Source organism: Bos indicus x Bos taurus, chromosome 11 (genome assembly GCF_003369695.1).
Source record: "Bos indicus x Bos taurus breed Angus x Brahman F1 hybrid chromosome 11, Bos_hybrid_MaternalHap_v2.0, whole genome shotgun sequence".
NCBI classification, from domain to species: domain Eukaryota; kingdom Metazoa; phylum Chordata; class Mammalia; order Artiodactyla; family Bovidae; genus Bos; species Bos indicus x Bos taurus.
In genome coordinates, this window is record NC_040086.1 from 45,636,566 (window position 1) to 45,652,972 (window position 16,407).

Below are 16,407 nucleotides of genomic sequence, written 5' to 3' on the forward strand. Positions count from 1 at the left end.
TACAGGAACTCTCATCCGGCCATGGATGGGCTCAGCATTTCTCAGCTTTACTGACGTACGCTTAGAAGGGACATGTATTAAATGTGTATAGATGGATGAGTTTGGACATATGCATATACCCTTGATCCCCAAAACAAGGTAATAAATACACCCATTACCTCCAAAAAATTTACCCATTTGAGGTCTAGTTTGCTTTTGAAAAGCTGACACCCCTACCCGGCAACACACACAGACACAGGACGAATATGTTTTTGCTTTTCTGGAGGAAGGATGCCAAGAAGAACTCTTCATCTCTCCTAATTTTGGAACCTCAAGTGCAGCAGCGCTCTATTTAAAGCTCCAAGTGGCTGGAGTGGCCTGTTTCTTAGAATTGTACACACGCGGTCCAGGGACGCTGAGACCAACACAGCGTCTGTGTGGTCAGCACCCCCATAGCCCCCATGCAGCCCTGAGTCAGGCATCACCATCTGCTGGGCCGTCCTGGCAAATAAAGTGAACTCTTCAGGCTCTTTTCCACCTTTTATAAAATGGGGGGGAGATAGCCACATCACCTGATCTTAGAATTTATAAGAAAATTCATTTGCAAACTATAAGGTACAATTCAGAGAGTAGTGAAGACATGACTGTAAAGCTATGAATTCATTTCTATAATCTTTCCTAAGGAAAAGAATGGGGGTGGCAGGGGCAAGGGTTTGCTTTTTGTGTTTTTAATTTGGCCACCTTTGATGTGAAGAGCTGACTCACTGGAAACAACCCTGATGGTGAGAAAGATGGAGGGCAAGAGGAAAAGGGGGCAGCAGAGGATGAGATGGTTGGATGGTATCACTGACTCAACGGATGTGAGTTTGAGCAAACTCCGGGAGACGGTGGAAGACAGAGAAGCCTGGCGAGATGCAGTCCATGGAGCTGCAAAGAGTCGGATATGATTTAGAGACTGAACAGCAACAATCTGTGTCCAGCCTTCAAGCAAGTCACACTGATGGGGCATGTTGGCTGTGACAGAAAAGGGAAATGCTTGCCTAAGCTTTGACCATCACCTCAACCAGCAGAAAAGGATGATTTTGTGGCTGCACAAAGAAACGATCAATCTTGATTTTCTGTGGCTTTGCTCTTGACACAGGTACTATGGAAAACGCAGGGGACACAAGGGATGATCACGCACACAGGAAGGGTAGGAGGTCCCTCTGCCTCCACAAATGACTTCTCTCAGAGGTCAGACGGTCAACTGGGGGCCACAAACACACAGTGACCCCTGAGACGGATACAAGTGCAGGTCCGAAGACTACTGAGCTGGCGCTGGGGTCTCGGGAGGAACAAAGCCTCTGGGGGATTCAGGTCTCGGCTCCCACCCTCAACCCCTTCCAAAGGCTTCCTTCATGCATTCCTTGAGATTCCAAAGGGACTGGTTTCCAAACCAACCTTTGTTGCTGGAGATTTTGCAAGGGAAAATAAATAAAATTCACTGTCGAGCAAGAATGAAAGGCTTTGGGTCAGAAAGATGTGGGTGCACAGCCCACTTTGTCCTACGAGCACTGGGTTGTGGCCAAGTTGTTTTATCTCTCAGAGTGGTGAGGAGTCCCTGGTTTAAGGAAGGCACTCCGATACCAGTCTCCGTCATGTCACTTCTGTGGGATGTCAGAGACAGGAAACGGAAGGAATACCAGCTTGGAAGCAGTGCACGGGCAGGGCAGAACGCTGCTGTGTGAGTTCCACTCTGAGACCCTGGGAACCATCTTCGCTCAGTGTCTCTGCCTATGCAATAGGGGGTAATAAGACCTGTATTTCAGCCACAGATAGTGTCCTGGAGGGGTCAAGCCTGAGTCAAGCCCCTGGTAAGTGCCTGGTACTTTACATCTGCCTCCACTGATTCACAAGTAGGTTAACTGTGGCAGAATCAACACTACTTTTTTTTTTTTTTAAGCAACATTCAGTACTTACTGGGCAATTATTTAAACCAATTATTGCAGCTCTAGCCACTACATCTACTAGAACATCAAAGGCTACAGCCAACCCTAGACACTGAGTAACCCCTGATGCTTTCATATTGTCATGCTAGAGAAGATTCTTGAGAGTCCCTTGGACTGTAAGGAGATCAAACCAGTCAGTCCTAAAGGAAATCAACCTTGAATATTCATTGAAAGGACTGATGCTGAAGCTGAAGCTCCAATACTTCAGCCCCTGATTCCAAGAGTCAACTCATTGCAAAAGACTCTGATGCTGGGAAAGATTGAGGGCAACAGGAGAAGGAGGCAACGGAGAATGAGATGGTCAGATGGCATCACGGACTCAATGGACATGAATTTGAGCAGATTCCAGGAGATAGTGAAAGACAGAGAAGCTTGGAGTGCTACAGTCCATGGGGTCACAAAGAGTTGGACATGACTTAGTGACTGAACAACAACAAATATTTCAAGCAAATATTAGCAGACCTAAAGGGAGAAATAGACAACAATACAGTAATAGTAGGGCACTTCAATATACCACTTTCAACAATGGATAGATCATCCAGGCAGAAAATCAATAAGAAAATTTGTACTTAAACTACACACTAGACCAGATGGACTTGACATTGACAAAGCATTTCATCCAATAGGGGCAGGCAGAACACATATTTTTATAAAGCACACATGGAACATTCTCCAGGATATACAGTATCATATGTTAGGCCAGAAACAAGTATTAATAAAATTAAGAATGAAATTACATCTCTTCCCATCACAATAATCAGTTATAAGAAGAAAATTGGAAAATTCATAAATATATGAAAATTAAATAGCATGTTACTGAACAACCAATGGGTCAAAGAAGAAATAAAAAAATATATGAGACATTAAGAGACACAAACTACCATGAATAAGGAACAAGGATGTATTCTAAAGCACAAGAGAATATAGCCATTATTTTGTAATGATTTTAAATGGAGTACAATGTATAAAGGGCTCCCCTGATAGCTCAGTTGGTAAAGAACCCGCCTGCAACGTAGGGGACCCTGGTTTGATTCCTGGGTCAGGAAGATCCCCTGAAGAAGGGATAGGCTACCCACTCCAGCATTCTTGGGCTTCCCTTGTGGCTCAGCTGGTAAAGAATCTGCCTGCAATGTGGGAGACCTGGGTTCGATCCCTGGGTTGGGAAGATTCCCCTGGAGAAGGGAATGGCCACCCACTCCAATATTCTGGCCTGGAGAATTCCATGGACTTTATAGTCCATGGGGGTCGCAAAGAGTTGGACCAACTGAGCAACTTTTGCTTTCACTTTCACAATGCATAAAAAACACTGATCACTACATTGTACATGTGAAACGAATATAACATTGTAAATCAAGTCTATTTCAATAACAAAACTATCTTGAGACAAATTAAAATGGAAACACAATAGACCAAAACTAATGGGATGCATTAAAAGTAGTTCTAGCAGGGAAGTTCAGAGTGATAAAAACCCACGTTAAAAAAAAACTGAGATCCAAATAAAGAAAACTTTACACCTCAAGGAACCAGAAAAAGAAGACCAAGTGAAGCCCATAGTTAGTAGAAGGAAGGATAGTAATCAGAGAAAAAATAAATGAAATAAAGACTAAAAAGATAACAGAAAAGGTCATTACAATGATGCCTATGCTAACATTTACACCTTGGGTATTCACATCAGCAACTGCCACAGCATGAAATCCAGTCTGGATTATTTTTCTGTGCCCATATGTCTTGTCATCTACGCACCGTCTTCCTGTATAACACCCACGTCCTTCCACCTATTAGACTGCTCTCCTGAAAAAGTCCTCAAGCAGATTTTCAAACAATCTTCAGCACAACATACGAACTATTCACATCCTCCATCTCCAGGAAATACCAGCCAGCCTCCAACAATAGTGAGTCACTGTCAATGCTGAGTTATCCAGGGAATAATTAAGGGCAGACTCTACATTGTTAAGTTCACTCCAGTACAAATGGAAGGGGCTTGTCTCCACGCTCCTCCCATGATCTCCACTCCCCTCAAATCAGGCAAAGTCAAGGCCGGGGAGTTCTCAGGACCTGGCTCCTTAATTTCAACATGGGAGGGATGGTCAGGGGAGAAAAGAATGCAGCGCAGGGACTACAGGCCTGGATACAGGGGGCTCGGGGGCCCCTCAGGTCACCCAGAGATGCAGCTGACATCCCTCAAGACTGCTCCCCTCGGTCCAGCCCCAGGGACGGCTAGCTGAGACGGCACCAACTTGGGGTGACCAGTAACGTGGAAATGTTTCCGAGGCTGACTCCTCACTTAGCACCTTACCAGGTTGGCACTGTTTTCTTTCTCTCCAGGACAAGGCAAGTGACAGGCTGACCAAACCGTCACCTTTCCCGTGGGCACATCAAAGACCACTGGCCCAATAGCATATGCCAGTCCCCACCTGTTACTGCTTAAATGATGTGCAGACTGATTACCATGGGCTTCTCAGGTGGCTCAAGGGTAAAGAATTTGCCTGCCATGCAACTGGGCTTGATCCTTGAGTCAGAAGATCCAGAAGTAGGAAATGGCAGCCCACTCCAATATTCTTGCCTGGAGAAGCCCATGGACAGAGGAGCTTGGCAGGCTACAGTCCATGGGGTTGCAGAGTCCAACATGACTTAGCAACTAATCAGCAGCAGCAGCAGCAGCCCTGTGCCTTAAGACCCATGATGCTCCTGCTCCAAGTCCCCTTCTTTAAAATTCACTCAGTTTCCCTGCCTCGGGCACTCGAGACTTGCTCTAAGAACCTGACATAGCGGTAATCCGGAAACCAGAGCTGTCAGGGTCACACCCTATCCCACAAGGCCACGAGAAAAAGAGTCTGGAACAACTGTATTCCATCTATTTTTGTAGCTGCTAAAACAGTCACAGCAGGAAGAGTAGCCTAGAATCCAGCTGTGCTCACAGTCAATATTTATTACATGAAAGGACAGATCTACTGATTTTCCCACTGGACAGTTTTCAAAACCACAAAAGCAATTCTTAATAAGAAAATCATGGTTTCGCTGTGTCTGTCATAAACTTAAAAGTCTATTTAAAATTACATGCATACAAATATTTTTCTAAGTATCTTTGCATGATAATCTGCATATAACTGTCCACCGGGCATCACCTCTTGTTTGCATGATGATAACAGACTCTCGCTGGGCACTTATGCAGAACACATCAACACTTCCTCAATTAAGCCTGTGATTTCCCCCTGACTTATGACCTTCTGGAAGAGGACCCTGACAGTCACTTAGAGTCTGCTAATGTCACCCATGACCGAGCTTCTAAAGAAGTCATGCCAAGACTCTATTACTGATGAATCACTAATGAATTCTGTTGACTAGATTCAAGGATTTACACTAATTTCTAGCTTATATTCGCATGAAATCTAACAAACCGATTGATATATGACTATACTTACAAATGAGCAAGTTTTAATAGGTTTCCCTTCAACGACTATTTAAAAAATTGAGTGGTCACAGCTAAGATTTTTTTATGAAAAGGAAACCTCCCAGGATTGGACATGAAACACCCAATGCCGAGCACTCACACAAGGTCTGGAAGAGAAACCTGGGAGTGGCTGTTCACTGCCCAGGAGCACGTAAAGCCGGAGAGAGCCAGCAACGTCCTGTGGGGAAAAGGCAGTCTCGGGGTCACTTACGGGGACACAGAGAGGAGGAGGGCTTGGATCAGCTGCTGAGATGAGCTCCAGGTTCTCAATTCCAAATCAGGACCTGACCTGGAAATCACAATGGATGCCCCGCCTCTTCCCCAAACAGGTGGGAAGAGTGTCGCTTGCTCCAAGGAAATAGTAAAGCAGAATTCACCATCGTACTCTAAGAAACATGACATATTGACTCCATGACCTTCTCCTGGCCACACATCAAAGGGGAACATAACTGAAATCCAGGTGGTTCAAAAACAAAAAGGGGGTTGAGGAGAAAAACCTGATTTACAAAAAGTTTAGTAGCAGTTTTAGACCAAATAAAAGAAAACTCTAATTTATATTAAAGTAAGAAATCTACAACATTCAAACCAAGAGATTTTGTAGTCCGAAGTCACGGGTTCAAGAATAGTTTAAAGCCAGATTTATGATTACCAAAGAGGAAAGGTCAGGGGGAGAAATAAATTAGGAGTTTGGGGTTGACATGTATAGACTACTTAATATAAAAATAGATAATTAACAAGGACCTACTGTATAGCACAGGGAACTTTATACTCAATATTCTGTAATAACCTAAAAAGGAAAAGAATTTGAAAAAATGTATGTGTGTATTTATATAAGACTGAATCACTTTGCTGTACACCTGAAACACAACATTGCAAAGCAATTATATTCTCTGCTGCTAAGTCACTTCAGTCGTGTCCGACTCTGTCCAACCCCATAGACAGCAGACCACCAGACTCTGCTGTCCCTGGGATTCTCCAGGCAAGAACACTGGAGTGGGTTGCCATTTCCTCCTCCAATGCAGGAAAGTGAAAAAGTGCAAGTGAAGTCGCTCAGTCATGTCCAACTCTTTGAGACCCTGTGGACTCCAGCCTACTAGGCTTCTCCATCCATGGGGATTTTCCAGGCAAGAGTACTGGAGTAGGGTGCCACTGCCTTCTCCGAATTATATTCTCTATTGTAAAACAAAAAAAATGTTTTTTTAAAGAATAGTATAAAGGAATTTGTGAATAATAGAAGCAAAATAAGCCTTGAAAGGAAAGCTCATAAATTGGGTGTTATTCCTCCACAAACCTAGACAGTGTGTTAAAAAGCAGAGACATCAGTTTGCTGACAAAGGTCTGTACTGTCGAAGCTATGGTTTTCCCAGTAGTCATGTATGGATGTGAGCATTGGACCACAGAGAAGGCTGAGCACTGCAGAACTGATGCTTTCAAACTGTGGTGCTAGAGAAGGCTCTCGAGAGCCCCTTGGACAGCAAGGAGATCAAAGTAGTCAATCCTGTGCTGTGCTTAGTCACTTCAGTTATGTTCAACTGGAATGGGTTGCCATGCCCTCCTCCAGGGGATCTTCCCAATCCAGGGATTGAACCCAGGTCTCCTGTACTGCAGGCAGATTCTTTACCATCTAGGCCACCAGGGAAGCCCACTCAAGCCTAAAGAAAATCAATTCTGAATATTCACTGGAAGGACTGATGCTGAAGCTTAAACTCCAATATTTTGGCCACCTGATGAGGAAAGCCAACTCACTGGAAAAGACTCTGATGCTGGGAAAGATGGAAGGCAAAAGAAGAGGGTGACAAAGGATGAGATGGTTGGATGGTATCACCAACTCAACGGACATGAGTTTAAGCAAATTCCGGGAGATGGTGAAAGACAGGGAAGCCTGGTGTGCTGCAATCCACAGGGTTGCAAACAGTTGGACACGACAGTGAGTGAACAACAAACCTCCACTTAGGAGACAACACTCTGAAGATGAATTGGACCTTCTCATAAAGCACTTTATTGCCCAGTCAGAGCCAGGACCCCAGAGGAACTGACTGCCAGCCAGCATCTTGTATCATCTAAATCAAATGGTCCAAAATCATGTTAGGGCTGAGAAATGCCTATTGTAGAGACATTCTTTTGTCCAGTACCTGTTATTCCAGGAGCCTTGAATCTCAAGCCATATGCTGTGTCACAAGTACAATTTTAACACACGAGAACATTTCTCATAGGAAAACATAAACCCTCCCTCGGAATCCTTATCCATTTGATGTTTTGATGCAACCTTATCTTCCCAGCATCCAAGCTAGGATGAAGCCTCACAAGATGGAGCTCACCCTGAAGACAGCTCCTACGTATTCTGGACACCCATCCCACACGACACAGAGAAGGCCCATCTCCCACAGACACAAGCTACCTGTCCAGCCAGGAGCTCAGGCGCCGGGCATCTCACAGGTTGGAGGCACCCACGGTCCTGCCTCCTAGCTTACCTGCTGCCACCATGCACCAAAGCAGGAACAGTGAGTCTAACTTCTGAACCACATCCCTTGGCAACTTACATTTTATAAGGCTCAACAAATCAGAGCTACATTTATTGCCATTTTACTAACGTAAAGCGTACGCCCAGTGCAACGTGGGCATCTAAGGCGAAAGCAGTCACTCCTCCTGCCTGTCTCAGGCGGAAAGCCACACTCACCTTCGGCACCCAGTTACGAGAGGTGACACACAACACAGAGCTCCTCAAAGGCTGAGTTCCTCAGCTGACTGCACCTGAAGTCACCAAGCTGCTGGAGTTCTCCAAATTCTCCTATCCAATTCAAATCTCAGCAGAGAGTGACAATCCAGGAAATTGCTCGAAGAAAAGGAACGTAGGAAATCTGAAAAGAGACAGAAGACACCATTTATCAGGGCAGCTTGCTTGCTGGATTTTAAGTTACCGCTTGAGAAATAACTGATTATTTGTTTACCTGAAACCAATATTTTACTTGTTGTTGTTGTTTAGTCACTCAGTTGTGTCCAACTCCTTGTGACCCATGGACTGTAGCCTGTTAGGCTCCTCTGTCCATGGGATTCCTCAGGCAAGAATAATGGAGTGGGTTGCCGTTTCCTTCTCCAAATATTTTTAATAGACCCCAGGAAAAAATGTGCTTTATATTTACTGACCTCGACCCAAACAAAAACTCCTTTGCCCTGCTCTATTTTCCAGACCCTGGGTCAACGTGGAGGCAGAGGGTAGGTGGGGACCCCCTTGGGGATAACCGAGGGACCCAAGCTCCCAGATCTCTTCCAGCCCCCTCCCCACAATACCGCTGCCCACACCCTCCAAGCCTGCTGAAAACAAAAGAGCAGCTGCCAAGTGGAAATTCAAAAAGCCCGTCTGGGAGCCTAATTAGGGAGAAGAATTGCAGAGAATGGATATCATGTAGAGATTTCATCTCCTGCGTGGACCATTCACTGAGAAAGGCCCCGCCAGACCCACAGCTTCGTCCTTATCGGGATGAACACACACACTCTCTCTCTCTCTCTCACTACTATATATCAAATAGATAGCTAACAAGGACCTACTGTATAGCACAAGGAACTCTACTCAATACTCTAATGACATATATGGGAAAAGAATCTGAAAAAGAGAGGCTATACTGTATGTATATGTCATGTGTATGACTGAGTCACTTTGCTGTACAATGGAAACTAACAAAACATTGTACATCAGCTAGACTCCAATAAAATTTTTTAAAAAGAAAATATCGCTACAGGAATCTGAAGACAGCATCCTGAAATTACAGAGGAGGAGCCGACAGAGGGTCCCGCAACCCCCTCCCTCCCGGCTGTGGGACTTGGCCTTATGGCCCCTGACACCTGGGTACCTATTTTCAGTCCTGATTTGTCCTTTGAGGGGACCCTGAGGCACTGTGGACTCCAAGAGGGTTCACTGGCATCTTTAATTATGCTTCAAAGCCTGAAGGGATCTGTCCTGACCATTCACTTGTACAAGATCTATTAATTCATCAAACCATGATGATGACTCACAACATTATTAAACACCCCACAGAAGAGTCGAGTTCTATTTTACTCAAATAGAAAAGGATAATTCAGGGAAGGCTTTAAGGCAAGTTCATAAATGTTGATTAAAAAATGAATTCCATTTATGCATTCTCTGGTATTATTTTAAGGGCTTGGATGATTTTTGTTTAGTTTTGTTTGAATGTATGATTTAACACAAGGGAAAGGTGCTGGGCAGACACACCAGGGATATGAGACCTGGACGAGATCTTAGACGCGCACCAGGATGGAGGCCTTCTCTCTGCCGTGTGTTTTCAGAAACAAGACAGAAAACAGACGCTTTGCTATCTAGACTCCAGGCCTGACCAAGGATTCCGATTTCTCACTGTGGGCCTGACACATGCCACTTACTGGAGAAACCCACTAGCTAAATACTGCTGTGTCTGCAAACACCACTTCTGTATTAGTATTTTCAGGGGTTCTTCTGGACATAAGTTGTAGCTTTAAAATTTTCATTGGAAAGTGAATGTGCCTGGAGTCAGAGCTCAAGCCAAGGCCCTTGGGCGTCTGGGGGGCTGTCTGAGTTGCCCCCTGTACGCACGGTGCGCTCATGGTGTGTGTATATGTGTGTGTGATTTAATCCTCCCAATAACCTTCTGGAAGAGATACTAATATTCACTTTGCCACAGGACTTAATGTTCTCATAGAGGCAGAGATTCTCCTTAGCAGGCTTGGAGTGAGGAACGCAAGCCTCCAAAGCTGAACCTACCACACCAGCAGCAAGCCTAGTGCCAGAGAATTTATCTTCCTTCCCAGTTCACCAGCGCCACGGCCTGGGTCTGGAAGTCTTGTCCTCTGACACTCGCTGTGGCCATCCAGGTGGATGCCCAGGATCTGAGCCAATGACAAGGTTCCAACCAGAGCCTCCCTGGGAAAGACTGAGGGCAGGAGGAGAAGGGGGTAGCAGAGGATGAGATGGTTGGATGGCATCACTGACTCAATGGACATGAATCTGAGCCAACTCCGGGAGACAGAGAAGGAGCCTGCAATGCTGCAGTCCATGGGGTCGCAAAGAGTCGGACGCAGCTGAACAACAACAAAGATGGCCTCGTTACCTGCGATCCAACTGTGTGAGACGGAGGGGTGGTGTTTTCTTCAAGAAAAGCATCTCACTGACCAAGCGTCAGTGCACGAACCACACACCTTCCTCAGAAGTGAACACAGAGACTAAGCTGTTCCCTTGCTGGGTTTCCATGAAGTCCACCCACTGCCACGTTTAACGTGGACTATTCAAAGCCTCTGTTAAGGACGAGCACTCCAGATCAGGTCTTCAGTACAACCTGTGATAGAATCCACCAGGAAAGCATACACTTTGTAGAAAACCACCTCTGACTGGCAACACTGCCAGGTTTAAGGTCACTGGGGCCAAGGTGGTCACTGGAGAACATTTCACAGCCTGCTCAGGCAGGAGGGGACAGTGCATGCTTGTCTTTACAGGCATTTCCCCACAAGCACCACTTGCATCTCCCCATAGGAATTAAAGCGATGAGGACAGAGTAAAGGATATTAACACAAATACTAAATGCACCCCTTTCTCCACAATGATCTGGACCCCGATCATTCTACCACGGCAAAACCAAAGGACTATCTGAATTCTCTGCAATACTGAGGTTTTCTTTTTCTTGACTGTGTTTTGAAAAGCCTGGGCACAACCTGGGGTTCTCCCTGGTCTCGGGGGGCATTTAGCCAGGACACCAGTGAAGGTGCTCAGGTCAGGTGGCTGCCAACCAGCAGCCCTGCCTGTCCCCACGGGCCTGGCCTCCAGACACCCAAACCATCTGTCCCAGCCCCACCTGAACTCCAGGTGCCCCACGAAGCCTGTCCTGGCTGCTTTTCTGGGCCATCTGGGCGGTTTCCTCTGAACCTCAGTGGGCTGGCCATTCAGGGCTGGTGTCCATCACTGACAGACTTCCCTGCAGTAGAGTCTTCAGGATTAATGAGAGGCTCATGACCTTCCATTGAGGCCAAAGGCTGGAGCCCCCCCACTCTTTGGGCAGGATGGACATGCAGTCCTGCCTACTGCCCAGATGACATGAATCCCCTAAAGGCTCCCCATAGAGACCAGCACTCCACCGCCCAACCCACAGAAGCAGAGAAGCAACTGGACAGGTCCCAGGGACACTGTGTTGGTGGCTCCACCTTCACAGCAACCCAGGAGACACAACTCATCGTCGGCTCAGGAACCAAACCACCAGACCCTCAGGCCCAGAGCCAGGATTCAAACCCAGGCCCGCCTGACTGCAGAGCCCCACTGGACTCTTTCTCCCCACATGGATCACCACTAAAGGGCCAGAACCTCCAGACCTTGGCAAAGGTCATCTGTCACCGCCATCAGTCTGGAGTGTCTGCCACAATAGGAGCCCGGCTTCTGCCTCTCAAATCAGGGAAGGACAGTATCATAGTTTCTAAGACGCAAGTCCATGACCACACATGCCACCTTAATCTGAGAACAAACTTGTGGTTACCAAGGGGTGGGATCGGGGTGGCTGGGGAGGTTGGGGTTAGCAGATATAAGCTATTATCTATAGGATGGATAAACAACAAGATCCTACTGTATAACACAGGGAATTATATTCAACATCCTGTGATTCAGACTTAGAGAATGAACTTATGGTTGCTGGAGGGAGGGATGAGGGGAAGGGATAGGTAGGGAGTTTGGGATGGAAATGAACACACTGCTGTATTTAAAATGGATAACTAACAAGGACCTACTGTACAGTATAGGAAACTCTGCTCGGTGTTATGTGGCAGCCTGGATGGGAGGGGACTTTGGGGGAGAATGGATACATGTGTATGTATGGCTGAGTCCCTTCACTGTTCACCTGAAACTATCACAACATTGTTAATCAGCTCTACTCCAATATAAAATAAAAAGTTAAAAAAAACCCTATGATAAACCATAATGGAAATGAATATAAAAAATAACATATATATGTGTATAACTGAGTCACTTTGCTATACAGCAGAAATTAACACACTGTTAAAATTAATAAAGTATATACATAAATAAAAACAAAGGCACTATTTCTCTTAGATGTCAATGCAGAAAAAAATTACTGAGTTACACTGTTTGACTGTTGAACACTGCACATAAGCTCAAGACTCTTGGATTATGCCAGATGAGTATCATGACCAAATAGTACATGAGTATGAAACAAACATGCAAGACACACGCAGTGAACTGCCCAGACCCCTCATCTGCAGGACAAGCTAAAGGCAATTATCTTTTTTCTTTTAGTAAAAAGAAAAAAACAACATTAATGCTTCCAGGGACAGGACCCCACTTGCTTCTTACTACCCTGTGCACAGTGCTAACAGTCAGATGCGGGGTCCACATTTCAGAAAGGCCCACCAAATTTGGACTTTTACTCAAGATAAAACTGTCCTGAAAAGGAAAACACCAGATTTTTCTGCCATGGGCTGGAATCAATTTAAATGATAACACTGGTTATCAGCGGACTGCATCTGTGTGAGGATCACAAGTTGATTAATGAAAATGGGGCAGAAAGAGCATGAGTTTCTAACTCTGAACAGCCTCAAGGAGATGTGGCTGGGGAGGTGTGGGGAGCAGGATCACTGGTCAGATGCCGAGCTCTGAGGGTTCTGTGTTCTGAAATAATGCACACATCTGCCTTCAAGTCTTCTAGAACTTCTCAGAGAACAAAACTGCCGGCAGTGGGTCGACCACACACGCCATGACCAAAAGACGTGGCAGGAGCCGTGGGCCCCAGACCTGCTCAGCCCCCACATGCCCCTCCCTCCTTGGTCCTGTTCCTCCACGTCCTCAGTTGTGACGAGGTCTCGACGCCCCTAATCTGTAGCTGTGAGCTCAGCACACGGGAGTGGATGTGAGAATTACCCAAAATTGATGATGTGGGACCAAAATGCATTAATACATTTATCTAAAGTACCATGACAAGGAAGTCATAAGGCAAATCTTAATATGGACTTAAATTTTACGGTCGCTGCCTCAGAATTCTAGCAGATAGGAATAACATTAGTAACACCTGTTCTAATGCTTTATAAGATTCTGTGTATATATTTGATGCTAGCCTCTTAATACAACAGTCCCCATCCTCCAAAAGGCATCATAGGTGTTTCTCTGAACCTATTTCCACTGACCCAAATCACAGTTTTCAGAATCAGCATACATGTAGGTGTGTGTATACAACCCTATATACACATACCTGTGTATATATACACATCTCAATGCCATAACTGGATAGTCCAATTACACAAAATATTTTGCAAAGGGTCACCTGCATTCTTTACGAAGTGTCCACAGGATTTCATTGTTGTCCAGGTAATTACACCACAAATAAAAAGCATGCTGACCAAGATAAACCTTAAACATGAAAACACACTATTGAATAAAACCTCTTTTGTTGAAAAAGACAGAAGGAAGGGAAGACAGGAAAGAAAGAAGATATAGACACTGAATTCTCATCTGAGATAACTTATACACACAGGTGATCTAAATGACATTTCTAACTGTATGTGGCTAATGGTTAAAAAAAATACTTTCAGAGAACAAACTCATGATCATGCCAATTGAATATGAATTTTAATATCATTGTGTTTTTAAAGTATATTTAGCTGCTTTTGAATATTCTGAAAAATGGTCAATATGACTCACCCACATTTTCCCCAAATGCCAGATACTTTCCTACTTTTGTGCCTTTATGTCCATTTCTTCCACCATTTAGGAAGAGATTCACACCTGCAGCTTCCTAAAACTACTGTCCAGCCAAAACCAACTCATCGTCCAGGAGGAATGAACCCAAAGTTCCCCTCTTCTGGAACATTCTACAGGAACGTCCTTCATTCCTGCAGCGATTGCTCTTTTATAACCAAACCGCCCCCATTCAAAGGCAACACAAGTGCCTCCAGCAAGGGACCTCCACATGCTGCCATCCATATGGTTCAGCCACATGGCAGGATCTCGACAGAATGACTCTTATCAGACATTCATCATCCAATAAACTTACACTTCCTCAGTGATTTCTATAGAATCTGCCACAATGGTACAAAAACCTAAGATCATGGCATCCAGTTCCAGTACTTCAGGGCAAATAGATGGAGATAAAGTGGAAACAGTGACAGACTACTTTCTTGGGCTCCAAAATCTCTGCAGCCATGAAGACACTTGCTCCTTGGCAAGAAAGCTGCGACAAACCTAGACAGCATATTAAAAAGCAGAGACATGACTTTGCCCTCAAAGGTCTGTACAGTCAAAGCTACAGTTTTTCCAGTAGTCATGTACAGATGTGAAAGTCGGACCTTAAAGAAGACTGAGCACCAAAAACTTGATGCTTTCAAACTGTGGTGCTGGAGAAGACTCTTGAGAGTCCCTTGGACTGCAAGGAAATCAAACCTGTCAAACCTAAAGGAAATCAACCCTGAATATTCATTGGAAGGACTGACGCTGAAGCTCAATACTTTGGTCACCTGATGCGAAGAGCCAAGAGCCAACTCACTGGAAAAGACTCTGATTCTGGGAAATACTGAAGACAAAAGGAGAAGTGGGCAGCAGAGGATGAGATTGCTGGATGGCGTCACTGACTCAACAGACATGAATTTAAGCAAACTCTGGGAGATAGTGAAGGACAGCGAAGTCTGGCATGCTGCAGTGCATGGGGCTGCAGAGTCAGACATGACTTAGCGACTGAACAACAATGGCACCATTCAGTGCTCCAGGGTTTAGAATCCTCTTCTCCCAAATTTCAACCCAAGAGACCCTGAATTCCTTACACACAGCCTGATCCAACTCTTGGGTGTCAACACGGAGCCTTCATCACAAATCAGTGCACCCGTGCCAAAACCAAATGATGGTTCTGCTAACGAACCATATGTCTTCATTTTATTGCCATAAATTTATTTTTCTTGAGTATGTCATTGATCAAATAAACTAGCAAGAAGCCAGTGAGAGAGACTGAATGAATCAAAGAGGACTTCTAAACTTTCAAGCTCAAAAATGTATAGATGACTTCCCATGGCAACGGCCCAATTAATGCCATCCATAAAGCCATTCATATGCTGTGTCTGGGCTGAAATCCAATTAAGTCATTTCTGTCCGAATATCTCCAAAGAGCCTCCCGCTGAGCTCCAAGTGGAAATAAACATAAAAGCCAGATTAGCTGTGTAAGCATTTTCAGAGCTAAAACACGACAAGAGCATGAAAATCTACATGCCCAGCCTTTCAACTGGGCACAGAGGAAACACATTTCAACGGCCACCTGGCAAAAAGAAAACCCACTTCCTCATGCAGCCAGGTTTCCTCCAACAACCCTCATCCACTGTACACATCAAAGAAAAGCTGAGATCCATTCACTTACATGCACAGAGAAACGACAAACTGGGCTCCACGATGCCATTCTGTGCAGAGGAAACACTCAGGACATGATTTCAAGCCCTCTCAGAATTCAGTGTTTCCCTGGCCTACTCCTTAAGGAGGATGCTTTGAAATCAGTAAATCCTGAAATTCACCACGGTCTCCAAGCATGTAACTTGTTCCGTGAAAACATGAACACAAAGACAGAAGAAAGTTAGGGAACGAGTTAAACCTCCTCTGCACCTTGTGATTCATTATTCAAATTTACAGCAACAGAGACACCACTTTGCTGACACAAGTCAGTATAGTCAAAGCTATGGTTTTTCCAGTAGTCATGTACAGATGTGAGAACTGAATCATAAAGAAGGCTGAGCACCAACGAATTGATGCTTTTGATCTGTGGTGCTGGAGAAGATTCTTGAAAGTCCCTTGGACAACAAGGAGGTCAAACCAGTCAGTCCTAAAGGAAATCAACCCTGAATAGTCAACAGAAGGACTGATCTTGAAGCTCCAATACTTTGGCCACTTGATGCCAAGAGTCGACTCAATGGAAAAGACCCTGATGCTGAGAAAGACTGAGGGCAGGATGGCATCACCGACTCAATGGACCATGA

General features: G+C 45.0%; 1 protein-coding gene across 2 annotated transcripts in view; it reads right to left on the minus strand.

The window, feature by feature from the left end:
- NCK2 (NCK adaptor protein 2) overlaps positions 1–16,407 on the minus strand; it is a 115,089-nt gene that overhangs the window by 41,073 nt on the left and 57,609 nt on the right. For both annotated transcript variants that reach the window (XM_027555448.1, XM_027555447.1), the window contains exon 2: positions 8,096–8,276. The gene's annotated coding sequence lies outside the window, so the exon portion shown is untranslated. The remainder of the gene's footprint in view (positions 1–8,095; positions 8,277–16,407) is intronic.